A 14,467-nucleotide genomic window follows, 5' to 3' on the forward strand; every position below is an offset into this window, starting at 1 on the left:
ACAGCAACAACAACTAATTTAAAAAAGCACTATGATGCAGCCAGGGATAATGTGCTTTTGATTTAAAAGTGTATTTGCGCTGTCTGCACTATATTCCTTTTTTAATATTATTTTTATACATGCTGTACAGAAACCACACTGCTATACAGCATGGCTAAATATCCTTGTGAAAGTCGGCAATTCCCAGAATGTATAGCATGAGCAAAAGGTAATGACAAAGCCAATAGTCCTGATGGTAAAGCTTAAACCCATGTGATTCTGAGCAAATCAGTTAATGCTCCCATATGTGAAAAAGAAAACAAATATGACATTTGCCAAAAACTCCTAGCACAGAAATAAGGCAATTGCACCCATGTCTTAGTGAATATACATTTTAAAGCAGGTACCACCTACTGTCATAATAAAAGAAGATAACATCTATTATCACAAGAGACACCCCTTTCAAATGAGAAAGGGCTTCTTTGAAGTGGTGTGGCATAGTAAAACATAGCTTCAAATGGCAAGAAGTTCAACAAGGGAAACGGGGAAGAAGAAAATTAAAAGTAATACCTCAATCACGGTGCGATTAGTGGAAGGATAGCAATGAAGCTGAAGCAACCATTATTTGCTCTCTGCTCTAGCTGAAAGAAGAGGAAGTGAAGCCAGCATGCACTGGTCAATTAGAAGGCAGGGAATAAGTGCGACAATGATGGTAATGAATGCTAAGCATTGGGCGTGCTGTAACTCCTTCTTGTATACAATATTTCTTGCAAGTGAGAGCATATGCAATGCATTTGCTGTCGCAGGTGAAACCTACAAACCAAAATAAGTCTATATGATTCAATAGATGAAGGCTAATGCACCCATAACAGTGTAGTGTTGTAAAGCAGAGTCAAGCAATAACAATAGGTCACCTAGGCCAAATGCTTTTTATTCATACCTAGAATTGTTTTCTCAGTCAAAAATCTAGAGATGGGCAAGACTGAAAGCTGTAGTTGAGAAGAGATTCACAAGGATGAGAAGCCTATTGGGAAGCCCATACTTGCTTCAGCATTTCGAAATGCACATTGGTTAAAGTTACATGAAGGCTCTACTACTCAAGTTCAGGTTCATGACAAGGGGCCTGATTAACAAACATACAATTCCACTTTTGTGTAAGTTTTCATTTGTTTAGGAATTCACAGTCAGTCAATCCACTTTATTCCATTACTTAAAATCATAAAAGTACAAAAACAGAACACAAGCATAAATAATGTAACAAATATTTAGACATAATTAAAATACATAGACGATATTTCAATTCATTATAAAACACTGTCACCTAGTCGGACCCCTTAACCTGAAAATAGCGGTAGACCTCAAGCAATGACTTAGGATAAGCTCATCCTCATATTTTTCTTATTCTTGATCCTCACTGCTGCTACTAAAAACGATGTGATTTAAATAATATCACCAGGATTACAAAGAGATTGTAAAAAAAACTAGCGCTGGTCTAACCGGGAAAAACCCCTTCCTCTCAGGATAGGTAATAAAAATCTCTTGCGAATATAGGAGTAAAAGTCACAAAACATCATAAAATGTAATGTGTCCTGCGGCGAGAAATTATCACATTGGCAAGGTTCAGCGTCATCAGGATTATACCACCCCTGATAATTCCCCAATGTTGGAGGGATCAAATTAAAACGAAGCCTAGTTAGGAGCCAGCGATGATACGGCTTGTTAACAATTAACAAGTAAGGTTCGATGTTAATAGATGTTTTTAACAAGTAAAGGGCCCTAACTAAGGGTTTGCATAGCTCCTGTTCTTCTCGCCCCACCGACAGGAAGTTCTTGAAATTCTGTTTTACCCACAACACGTCCTCCTTCCGAATCTTATCCGGTTCCTTATAAAGCTCTGTCCGTCCTAATTTTGATAACATACTTTTAACGCACGCCAACCACTTGATTTTAACGCACTTATCCAGCGCAATACAGTCTCGTAAAATCATGTGATTCAGGGTTAATTCGGGATTCAACCAAGTTTTGAGCCAGCAAATAAACGGGACTGTACTCAAAATGTCGGTGACCTAACCTAACCCTAACTCCTGATGTATAGCATACGATGGAGTTGACTGCGGGACAGATAAAAGGCTCCTTAAGAATTTCTTTTCAGCTAACTGTATGCCAGCCTGATCTTTATAACCCCAAATAGAGGATCCATAGGCCGCAATAGCCAAACACTTGGCCTTGTAAACCTTTAGGATAGCCTCTATCGGTCTGGCCCCCAGACGCCGTGCAAATCCTAAAAGGGATGAGGAAGCTTATATAACTGCGTTCTTTTTGACTTTTTGTCGTTGAACCCAGGAAAACCTGCCATCAAAAAGGACTCCCAGATAAGTGAAGGAAGACACGGAGGAAACCTCCACCCCATTACAGTAAAATGCTTTTCTAAGTCTGTGACCTACTGTCATAGTTTGTGACTTTCCATTATTCACAATGAAATCCAGTGAGTGCATGAACACCCCAAAAGCACCTAAAAGCCGCTGTAGGCCTACTGCAGTACGGGCTAGAAGAACCGCGTCGTCCTGGTAGAGGTGACCAGGGATTTGGAAACTCTCCCACTCGCGGAATAACCAACGCAGCCTCTACAAGCGATTTGTCTAGATCATTCACATAAAGAGTAAAAAGCAGGGGCACCAAAATGCATCTCTGCCATATGCCCCTGCCCGAGTTAAAGGATCTGGTACAATCGCCAGCCTGGGATATCCTATCAGAAGCTGTGAGGTCTTGGTGGAGGTTAGCTAAAAATTAAACTAAACAGGAGTCAAGTCCCTTTTCCGATAAAATATTCCAGCGCTTTGACCTATTAACCAGGTCGAAAGCACTGGATAAATCCATAAAAGCCATTGTTAAACAACCCTCCTTGGCCATAGTGTATTTGCCTAAAAAAAGATGCAAATTTAAACACGGGTCCATAGTACTCCTCCCACTTCTAAATCCATATTGCATATTAGACAGGATCCCCCTCTCATTTACCCAATCTGTGATTTTAGATAAAATTACCTTTGCCAAAATTTTCACAGAGGAGTCAATGAGGGATATCGGCCTAAAACACCGGGGGTCCCCTCGCTGACCCTTTTTAAAAACAGGGATGATAATAGATTTTGACCAGGAGGCCGGGAAGCCTGCTGTGCCCACAGCACTGAAGACATTCACAAGGATTTTAGCCTAGAATTGAGGATTACTTTTATAGAGATCTGCGGGAACACCATCTGGGCCTGGTGCTTTGTTACTAGCAGTATCTCTTATGGCTTTCTCAATTTCGCCCTCACTAAACTCAATCGGGGTGCTGGCCTGACGTAGGGAGGACCATGGGGTGCAATCCACAGACCCCCTGGACTCATAGATCACTTCAAAACGAGAAAGCCACTGGGCCTCTGTGATGTTACAATCCTGAGCTTCATTTTCCTCCCCCGAAAAAAATGGAATGCTGATGATGGTCCAGAACCTAGAACTATCCCTTAACACCTCCACAGAAAATAAGGAGTTCCATGCCTCTTCCTTAATCTCATTTTTCCGTCTGTGAAGGATTAGCTTGTACTCCTTCCTCCACCTGGCTATCAGATCCCTGTCCCAGGGTTGTTTTTTCAGGGCAAGGGATAATGAGCGATGAGCATGTGAGCATTTCTCATCGAACCACTTCGGGCCACATTTGGGTCTCAATTTGGTTTGTATGGTTAAGTCAGAGCCTATCTGACTACAGATGCTCTCAAAGGCCCTAAGAACCGCGTCCTTAGACCTTAAGGGGTCAGTACAGACAATAATGCCATCTGAGCATTTCTCCCACAGGCCCTTAAGGAATGTGTCTGGGGATATATTGGCCCATCTAAACCTCCTCCCCTGATCACAGGGTAGCACCCTATTCTGCACCCGATTTCTGCCTCCCTCGCCCAGAATGCCACAGGTAGTGTCCAGGATTAAAATAACCGGGTTGTGGTCACTCCAAGGGGATTCCTGAGCGTTATAAAAATTGATCTTATTCAATAACATTGGGGACATGAAAATGAAATCTATAATAGAATTTCTAGCCATGGTTTTAAATGTGGGGCACCAATCCTGAGGGTTAGCTAGCAAAACTAGCTTCAAAGAGATCAACATCAGTCAAAAGAGACTCAAGTCACTCACTCCGCCTAGTGTGCTCAAAATGCAGAGCCGTGGCATAAGTAAAGCCATGTGGATCCTCAATTAAACAATGTGCATCACACAGATGCGTATTAAAATCACCCATTAATAAAACATAATAATAAAAAGTGGATTGCTTAGATTTAAAATCAGAAAAAAAGTGATTTAGGGTACTTAAATGTTGATTTACAAAGTCACACTCCCCCGAATTATAAAAGTTCACTAATAAAAGCTTTTGATGGTTAAGCGTACTAAGCTCCAATATTCGACAATGTGGGGAGTCAATCTCAAGCATTTTTACAGAGCCCCTTAAATCCAAAGAGAGAAGAAACAAAAGGCCACTTTTGCTCTTCCCGCCAGAGCTGGGTGTGCAGGTACAAAATATGAGCTAAAACCATCCAGCCAAATCTTTTCCTCCCTGTCCTAGGTCTCCTGGAGGGCAATTATATCATGAGTTTTTTTTATAAAAGTAAGCCAATTGGGGTAATCTCTTTTCGATCTTAAACCCGCAATATTCCAACTCAAAATGCTACACTCATGTGTATGATCGCCAGATCGTTCAGTTCTACATAGCCCAGTTGGACGTGGAACAGTAATGCAATCCTCATTGCCAATATTAACGACTTTAGGTGTATTGGCTCTGGCAGGCCCTATGGTCGCCACTAACTGTGTATTTATCTTAGGCTGAATAGAAACGGGTTGACTGATAGCTTCTTTCATTACTGAAGCAGCTATGAATTCACAAACTCAGCTTTAATAGTGAGTTTACAACTGCAGAGACTCCGCAGTCGGGGTGGAGACCTCCGCACATAAAAAGATACAACACGCCTATCTTTTTTTTCTTTTCAAAAATATGTTTATTGAAATAATCAGTAGCAGACAATGTGCCAGACAGCTTAATTACAAAGACCCTAGCCACAGCAGAAATTCCCAAGCAGGGGAGAATGTATGCAGGGTGAAGATATGATTGGCGAAGCAAGCAACAATTAATAATGACATCAAACATCTGGCGGGGCGGGGTCCCGCTGATGCAGTAGACAGCATCAACTGTCGGATGTGAGGTTAGCTGGGAAGGCCACCCTCGAAGGAGCTCAACCTTACGTCATTCGTCAAGTCACCTGATGAGAGCGGTGGAGCGCTCTCCCCTGTGGCTGCTGTAGAAGGCATGGGGAAACTGGACACGTCTAGATGGCCCCTACGGGGGCTAGCAATGCATGTTGAAAAAGAACCCAATGAACACCCCCCCTTCCTCCCCTTTGCCCCCTTCCCCCCTCTCCGTCCCTATGCCTATCTTTTTATGAGTGGGGTCCTCCACCCAACTGCGGTGCCTCAACAGTCATAAACATAATATTACATTGAAGTTTGTGAATTCCAAAACAAACAAACTTACACAAACCTGTACATTTACCTTTGTAAATCAGGCCCAGAGTGTGCAATGTTAGCTGGCTCCTCATATATGTGCGGCAGAGCACCATCTCCTTTTTGCAACAAGACATCCTGCACCCCTAGGCACAGTTTTATGGGAACTCACATAACATGTTTGGTTACAACTGGACTTCTAGTTTTCTTCCAGTTTGCCTCAGCTTTCACGGTTTCCAGCAGATTATGCAGTGTTCTGCTACAAGAGAGGCAATCCATAGAGACATTCTGGATTTAGTTGCAGGACCAGGACACTTCTTTCCTAAGAGTCATCAAGAAGCTGTTACTACTAGCTCCCAGAGTGGTCTTTTAGTTCCAGAGATACTAGACTGAGCCAAAGACATAATGGTTTATTTAAGTCAACAGACCCCTTTGTGCCCACCTTCCCCACAAAAGACCAACTCATCATACTGAGAGGTACGCTTCATGGTGACAGAGATCTTTGCAGTTTCAATGGAGGCACCAATGTGGCTTCATTGAAACCACAGAGTTTCCCAGAGGTCAAGGGAGCAGAGTAAAATTAGACACTCTTAAGAGGCAATAGGAAGAATAAAATTGAAAGTTCCGAACCTAAAGTAGTATTATCTAGGGTCTTTATGACACTAGGTTATAATGACCTTGCGGCAAGGCTCCATTTTTTGCAGGCCAGAACTCAATTTTCTGCTCGATTATTAACCTGTCTACCTTTGTTTTAGATTCCTATTTTTCGACAAAACACCTCATGTAACATCAGTCTGGGACAAGTTCCCTGTTACCTATATTTCGAGGTCAGATAGACAATATAGCCTAAATAATATAGACTGAAGTCAAATACTTTTGTCATACTGTTTATGCCAGTTCATCTGTTTGATGCATGAAAATTATTTCTGGAATTTAATGGAAATTCCCTAAAACTTTGCATGCAATGTAAAGGTTAGTGGCCATACTATAAAAACCCTACTTTTTGCCGCTGCTTCAGGCTGTGTACTGATGTAACACCCATTCCTGTGCTGAAAGCCGATATCATGCCAATTCTGGGAGGAGTAGAATCCAGCTGATGTGTGTTTTCCTTTCAAAGGAACTCTCTCTCCCAGCCTTCTGATAATTACTGCTTCTTGCTGTAAACAGGTATGCAGTGTGCTGAATCCCAAGAAACTCTAGATGCAAGTTAAGCTACTCCATGCTCTCATAGAATAGAGCATAGATGTAGTCTTTCAGGTGTTAGGTTTCCAAAAGACATTCCAGCCATGTAAGAAATGTATATACTATTCTTGTTGCTAGTAACATGCATTGGTGATATTTTAGTAATAATCTATGTGATTTTTATTCATGTGTTAAGCAACAGGTTGAGGCAGTTGAAATAAACACTTATAAGAATAAAGTGTCTTTTCTTAGTGAAGTACTTATGTGTGATAATCGAAAGAATGAAATTGGGTCTGAAACCCTACCCTTTCAAAGACACTGTTTGCAACCATAAAGCATGGACGCCACACTAACAAGTATGTTGAGTGAGGTTGTGTGGGATTAAAACAACTAACTGGACATTTATGCTCAAGTATTGGTGCACTGAACAGGGTTCAGGTATCAGTGGGTGGAAAAGTCAAACCTTGTAGAATTAAGCCAAAACCTTAATTTATTCAACATGATATCTAATGCAGGCATTCAGATTTTTGGACCTTTAAATTGTATTTAAATAGGCACTCACAGGAAAACCATCATTACAGATAAACGGAGATGCCGCAGTAATCATGGCTTCCTTCTACAGAGAACAAGGGAGCACCTATTACTGCAGGTTTGTCTAGCTTGACTCATAAAAGGTTATTCCCCATCCTGTGGTTTTCTGTGTCTTTTGAATTCAATGTCTTTTGAATCCATTTGGTTATATTGTGCATGTCTTTCCTATTTATGTGCTGATATTTCACACTTGTTTGATGTTTGTTCATAATCCTTGCTTCAAGTATTACTGATGCATGTGTCTCCAAAACCCACAGAAGACACATATCCACCTGTACTATATTTTACAGACCATCATCACCACAACGATACATGCAGCCACTTCAGGCCTTTCTCCATACCATCCAATGAACCCTCCCCCACGACACTAACAATGTTTTCATCACTCAACCTAACAAAAAGCTGTCTGCAAGCCCCATCCAGCCTCATCCAGTGCACTACAGTGTCACTTCATATGCAGTGGTTTTACATAGAAAGTTAGAAACCCTGTTTGCCACTCTGTTTCCTAATCACTCCTTTTCTCAAAGGCTTGCCATCTTTCACAGAGAATAATACTTGGCATTTGTTCAGTTTTCTTATTTAAGGAGGGCCAAACCTGCTCCTTGAATAAGACTAGAATCCTCTGTATCATTTCTGGGCCTGGAAATTGTCTCTGTCTGCTTTAATAAATATTTAGAAACGGTTTAGACAGATCTTAAATACTAAGGTGATTTATTTCTAAAATTCCAGTTTTAAGATTAGACTTGAACGGGTAGATGCCGGATTTTTACTTTTCCTCAATATTATCATGGGTCTTGACCTAAAAATACCAGTTATGCTGTTAAAATAGTGGCCTAGTGGTAACCTTGGTCCGCGACCAACAATTTAAACGCTCACAATGCCTGTTGCATAGAACATTCATGCAACACGGTTATCAAACTAAGCTCAAAGAGATAATACTGCATATACAAAATAACTATTTATGCATATACACCAATTAATAGACCACACAAGAAACAAGCACCAATTTTTTGTACTAAATTACAAGATATTTATTTAGGAAGGAATCAAATTTTTTAGAACAAATCAAAAAATGTGTTGGTAATGACAATAGGTTGCGTGCAAAAGGAGAGGTGAAAGGATAAGAGGATAGCGGTGTTGGGTAGTGAAAGTGTGCATCAAAGAATAAAAGGAGAGTTACTTTGATACTTTACAAATACTGATAACAAAGATCAGTTAAAGTAAGCCTGTCCATATACGATTTACAAGTATTCTGTAAATTGTTAATGTGCATTCAATGCAGTTTCCAATGGTAGGACACGATGAAGGTACAGGTCATGATCAATGGGAGTGCGTCGACGTTTCGACTCGACTGTGCAATGAGGGATTCAAACCTTTGCTGCGAGTCTTCATCAGGACAGTGTGTTTGCAACCTACTCATGTACATGCTAACTGGCTCAAGATCGCCACGGTACGACTGGTCTGGTGTGCTGGTTTACATTACCAGACGTATTTTCTCCAAAAATCAGAAAACTGCCCCTATCCTTAGTCAGGAGGCTAACGTGTCTCAGCATCTCGAGGGAGCGGCATCGTGAGACCGAAACTGAGACAATGAAGCCTGAGTGAATGGGCAGTACCTGGGTGATTGGATGAGTGCATGGGTACTGCCCGGGTGAGTTGATTAGTGAATGGGTAGTACCTAGTTGATTTTATGAGTGCATGGGTAGAGCCTGAGTAAATGAATGAGTGCAAGAGTAGAGCCTGTGTGATTGGATGAGTGCATGGATACTGCCTGGGTGACTGTATGAGTGCAAGAGTATAAGAGTAGCACCAGGGTAACTGGATGAGTGCATGGGTTCAGCCTCATTGAATGGATGAGTGCAAGGGTAGTGCCTGGGTGATTGGATGAGTGCATGGGTAGTACTTGAGTGAACGGATGAGTGCATGCGTAGTAACTAAGTGAATGGATGAGTACAAGGGTAGTGCCTGGGTGATAGGATGAGTGCATGTATAGTGCCTCAGTGAATGAAGGAGAGCATGCGTACTGCCTGGGTGATTGAATGAGTGTATGGGTACTGCATGGCTGAATGGATATGTGCATGGTTATTGACTGGGTGATTGCATAGTGCATGGGAGGTGCCTGAGGGCATGGGTAGTGCCTGGGTAAATGGTTTGGGACAAGGTAGTGCCTGGGTGATTGGGTGTTTGCATGGGTCGTGCATGGATGAAGGGATTAGTGCATGGGTATTGCCTGAGGGAATGGATGTGTGAATGGGTAGTGCATGAATGAATGGATGATTGCAAGGGTAGTGTCTGGGTTATTGTGTGAGTGCATGGATAGTGCCTGAGTGATTGGATCAGTGCATGGGTGGTGACTGGTTGAGTGCAAGAGTAGCGCCTGCTTGATCAGATGAGTGCATAGGTACTACCTCATTGAATGGATGAGTGCAAGGGTAGTGCCTGGGTGATAGGATGAGTGCATGTATAGTGCCTGAGTGAATGAAGGAGTACCTGTGTGCTGCCTGGGTGATTGAATGAGTGCATGGGTAACGCATGGCTGAATGGATATGTGCATGGTTATTGACTGGGTGCATGGGTGGTACCTGAGTGCATAGGTAGTCCCTGGGTATAAGGATTGGTACAAGGCAGTGCCTGTGTGATTGGATATGTGCTTGCTTAGTACCTGAGTGATTGTATGAATTCATGAGTGGTGTCCAAGTGAATAGATGTGTGCAAGGATGGTGTCTGGGTGATTGGGTGAGTGCATTGGTACTCCCTGTGTGATTGGATAAGTGCATAGGTAGTGTCTGGTTGATTGGATGAGTGAATGAGTAGTGCTGAGTAAATGGATGAGTGTATGGGTACTGCTTGGATTATTGGATTAGTGCATGAGTGGTGCATGGTTGATTGTATGAGTGTGTGGGTTCTGCCTGATTGAATGGATGAGTGCAAGGGTAGTACCTGGGTGATTGGATGAGTGCATGGATAGTGCCTATCTGATTGTGATAGTGAATGGATAGTGCCTGGGTGAATGGATGCGTTCATGAGTACTGCTTGGATGATTGGATTAGTGCACGAGTAGTAGCTGTTTGATTGTATGAGCGCATGAGTAGCATCTGGATGAGTTTAAGAGTAGCACCTGGGTGATTGGATGAGTGCAAGGGTAGTGATTGGGTGAGTGCATGGGGGCTGCCAGGGTGACTGGAAAAGTGCAAGAGTAGCACCTGGGTGATTGAATGAGTGCATGGGTAGCACCTCATTGAATGGATGAGTACAAGGGTACTGCTTGGGTGATTAGATTAGTTCATGGGTAGTACCTGGTTGATTATATGAGTCCATGAGTAGTGCCTGGATTAGTGCAAGAGTAGCACCTGGGTAATTGGATAAGTGCAAGGGTAATGCCTATTTGATTAGGACACTGCATGGATAGTGCCTGAGTGAATGGGTAGTACCTTGGCAAATGGATGAGTGCATGGGTACTGACTGGGTGATTTGATCAGTGAATGGGTAGTGCATAGTACATGGTTAGTGCCTGAGTGAAGGGATGAGCACATGCCTAGTGCCTGAGTGAATGGGTGAGTGCAAGGGTAATGCTTGGGTAATTGGATGTTTGTAATGGGTAGTGCACGGGTAAATAGAGGAGTGCATGGGTAATGCCTGAGAGAATTAATGAGTGCATGGGTAGTGCAGAATGAATGGATGAGTGCAATGATAGTGCCTGGGTTATTGTGTGAGTGCATTGATAGTGCCTGGGTGATAGGATTAGTGTATTGGTAGAGCCTTGGCGATTGGATCAGTACATGGATACTGCCTGTGTGCCTGATTGAGTGCCAGAGTAGAGCCTCGGTGCTCAGATGAGTGCATGGGTACCACCTCATTGAATAGATGAGTGCAAGTGTAGTGCCTGGGTGATTAGTAGACTGCATGGGTATTGCCTGAGTGAATGGATGAGTGCCTGAGTATTGCTTAGGTGATTCAATTAGTGAATGTGTAGTGCCTAGTTGATTTTATGAGTGCATGGGTAGAGCCTGGGTGACTGAATGAGTGCAAGAGTAGAGCCAGTGTGATTGGATGAGTGCAGGGGTAATGCTTGGGTGATTGGATCTGGTAATGGCTAGTACCTGAGTGATTGGATGAGTGTATGGGTACTGCCTGAGTAATTGGATGAGTGCATGGGTAGTGCCTGGGTGATTGGATAAGTACAAGAATAGCACCTGGGTGATTGGATGAGTGCATGGGTACCGCTTCATTGAATGGATGAGTGCAAGGGTAGTGTCTGGGTGATTGGATGAGTGCATGGGTGTTGCATGAGTGAATAGATGAGTGCATGCATACTGCCTACGTGATTGCATGAGTGCATGGGTACTGCCTGGGTGATTGGATATGTGCATGGTTAGTGTGTGGGTGATTGTATAGTGCATGGGTAGTGCCTGAATGAATGGATGAGTACAAAAAACAATGGTCCTAGACCTGGTTTCAAAGACGAAAACTTGATTTAACACGTCACGTTATTAGAGATAGGTTGCTCTAGGGAATTCGTGCAAAAGAAAAGTGCTAGAGTGAAGGGTGGTAAAGAAGGAAGCTCAAAGTAGTGACATAAGAAGAAAACAAACTTTCAATTATTTGTACAAACGGACTGGTCGTAAATCACCGTCCTACAGACCCTGGCCGCAATCAATTTACATTCAATATTTTTGTAATGATTTTTGATGAATATGAAATGTATCCTTTGTATAGCACCTGAGGCATGGGTATAGGGTCCAGGCCCATAATGGGGTGGGATGTTCATCGACGTTTCGACCCGTCTTAAAGCCATATGGTTGATTAAGCCTTGGCTGTGCGGATCTTCATCATGGCTGGGTAGGGCAACCTTTTAGGCTGAGAGTAAATCACACACCTACGGGAAATTAGGGAGATGGGGAGTCAGGGTGTTGCACAGTTGTTACAAAACTTATTAGAGATATAAAAGTAGGGGATCCTTACCCACTGGTTGAATGTAGGGCGTGGGGTCTGTGTCACGCTAGATTAGTCATGGCAAGAAGGGTGGCAAAGTCACTAGATGCTGCAAGAGGAAAGGGGACACATGAGTATCCCAACTAATTTGTGTGATAGATACAGAGACCAACGTTGTCAGACAAGGCCACATTACCTTGTGAAAAGCGATGGCAAACAGGGGTGGGAGCCTTGTCTGCGTAAAAGGTCTCCAGGCATTAATGCTTCTTTTTCTGAAAAAACAGAGCAATGTGGTAAGTCTAAAAATGCATCGTAACAGGCGGGCACCTTAGAGCACATTTGGTACATCGCTCAATTAGTTAAAGCCTCTAAAGGGGTGGGGGGGTGTAAATACCTGGTAGACGATTCAATCCGTCATAAACAAGGTCTGTTTCCAAGGAGCCGCTTCAGCTGACTGAAAGCCGGCAGACCGCGAGGACGTTTTTGTAACAGGATCCGCATGAATAAATGGATGAGCACATGTGTGGTACATGAGTGAAAGGATGAGTGCAACGGTAATGCCTGGGTGATTGGATGTTTGTAATGGGTAGTGCATGGGTGAATGGAGGAGTGCATGGGTAGTGCCTGAGAGAATGAATGAGTGCATTGATAGGGCCTGCATGAATGGATGAGTGCATGGATAGTGCCTGGGTGATTGGATTAATGTATGGGTCGTGCCTTGGTCATTGGATCAGTACATGGGTACTGCCTGTGTGACTGGTTGAGTTCAAGAGTAGAGCCTGGGTGATCGGATGAGTGCATGGTTACCACCTCATTGAATGGATGGGTGCAAGTGTAGAGCCTGGGTGATTAGAAGGGTACATGGGTAGGGCCTGAGTGCATGGATGAGTACAAGGGTAGTGCCTGGTTGGTTGGATGTTTGCATGGGTCGTGCATGGGTGAATGAATGAGTGCATGGGTAGTGCCTGATTGATTGCATGAGTGCATGGGTAGTGCCTGAATGGATGGATGAGTGCAAGGGGAGTGCCTGGGTGATTGGATGAGTGCATGGATAGTGCCTGGTTGAATGGATGACAGACATAGGTAGTGCCTGAGTGAATGGATGAGTGCATGGGTAGTGCCTGATTGAATGAATGAGTGGAAGGGTAATGCCTGAGTGCTTGGATGAGTACAAGGTAGTGCTTGTGTAATTGGATGAGTGCAAGGGTAGTGCCTTGGTTATTGGATGAGTGCATGGATAGTACCTGGGTGATTGGATAAGTACATGGGTAGTGCCTAGGTCATTGGATTAGTGTGTGGTTAGTGCCTGAGGTGAATGGATGAGTACTTAAGTGAATGGATGAGTGCAAGGGTAGTGCCTGGGTCAATGGATGAGCACATGGGTAGTGTCTGAGTGAATGGATAAGTGCTTGAAAATTGCCTGGGTGATTGGATATCTGCATTGGTAGTGCCTCATTGAATGGATGAGTGCATGGGTAGTGTCTGAGTGCATGGAATGTGTACATGGGTAGTGCAAGGGTGATTGGATGAATATATCAGTAGTGCCAAGGTGAATATATGAGTGCAAGGGCAGTGCCTGGGTGATTGGGTGAGTGCATAGATAGTGCCTGGGTAAATGGATGAGTGTATTGGTACAGCCTGGGTGATTGTTGAGTGCATGGGTACCCCCTGGGTGATTGGATGAGTGCATGGGTAGTGCCTGGTTGGTTGCATGACTACATCGGTAGTGACTGAGTGAATGGATGAGTGCATGTTTGCTGTTTGGGTGATTGAATTAGTACATGGGTACTGCCTGGTTGTTTGCATGAGTGAACGGGTAGCATCTAACTGAATGGATGAGTGCAAGGGTAGTGCCTGGGTGATTGGGTGAGTGTATGGGTACTGCTTGGATCAGTATATGGGTAATGCCTGGTTGATTATATATATGCGTGGGTATCACCTGGGTGATTGGATGAGTGCATAGGTAGCACCTCATTGACTGGATGAGAGCAAGGGTAGTGCCTGGGTCATTGGATGACTGCATGGATAGTGCCTAAGTGATGGATGAATGCGTGGGCACTGCCCGACTGAATGGATGAGTTCAAATCTAGGGACTGGGTGATTGCATGTGTGCATGGGTAGGGCCTGGGTGAATGGAGGACTGCATGGGTAGTGCCCGAGTGACTGGATGAGTGCAAGAGTAGTGCCTGGGTGATTGGGTGAGTGCATGAGTACTGCCTGGGTGACTGGATAAATGCAAGAGTATCACCTGGGTGATGTATTG

The sequence above is a fragment of the Lissotriton helveticus genome, chromosome 12, assembly GCF_964261635.1.
Source record: "Lissotriton helveticus chromosome 12, aLisHel1.1, whole genome shotgun sequence".
Taxonomy (NCBI): domain Eukaryota; kingdom Metazoa; phylum Chordata; class Amphibia; order Caudata; family Salamandridae; genus Lissotriton; species Lissotriton helveticus.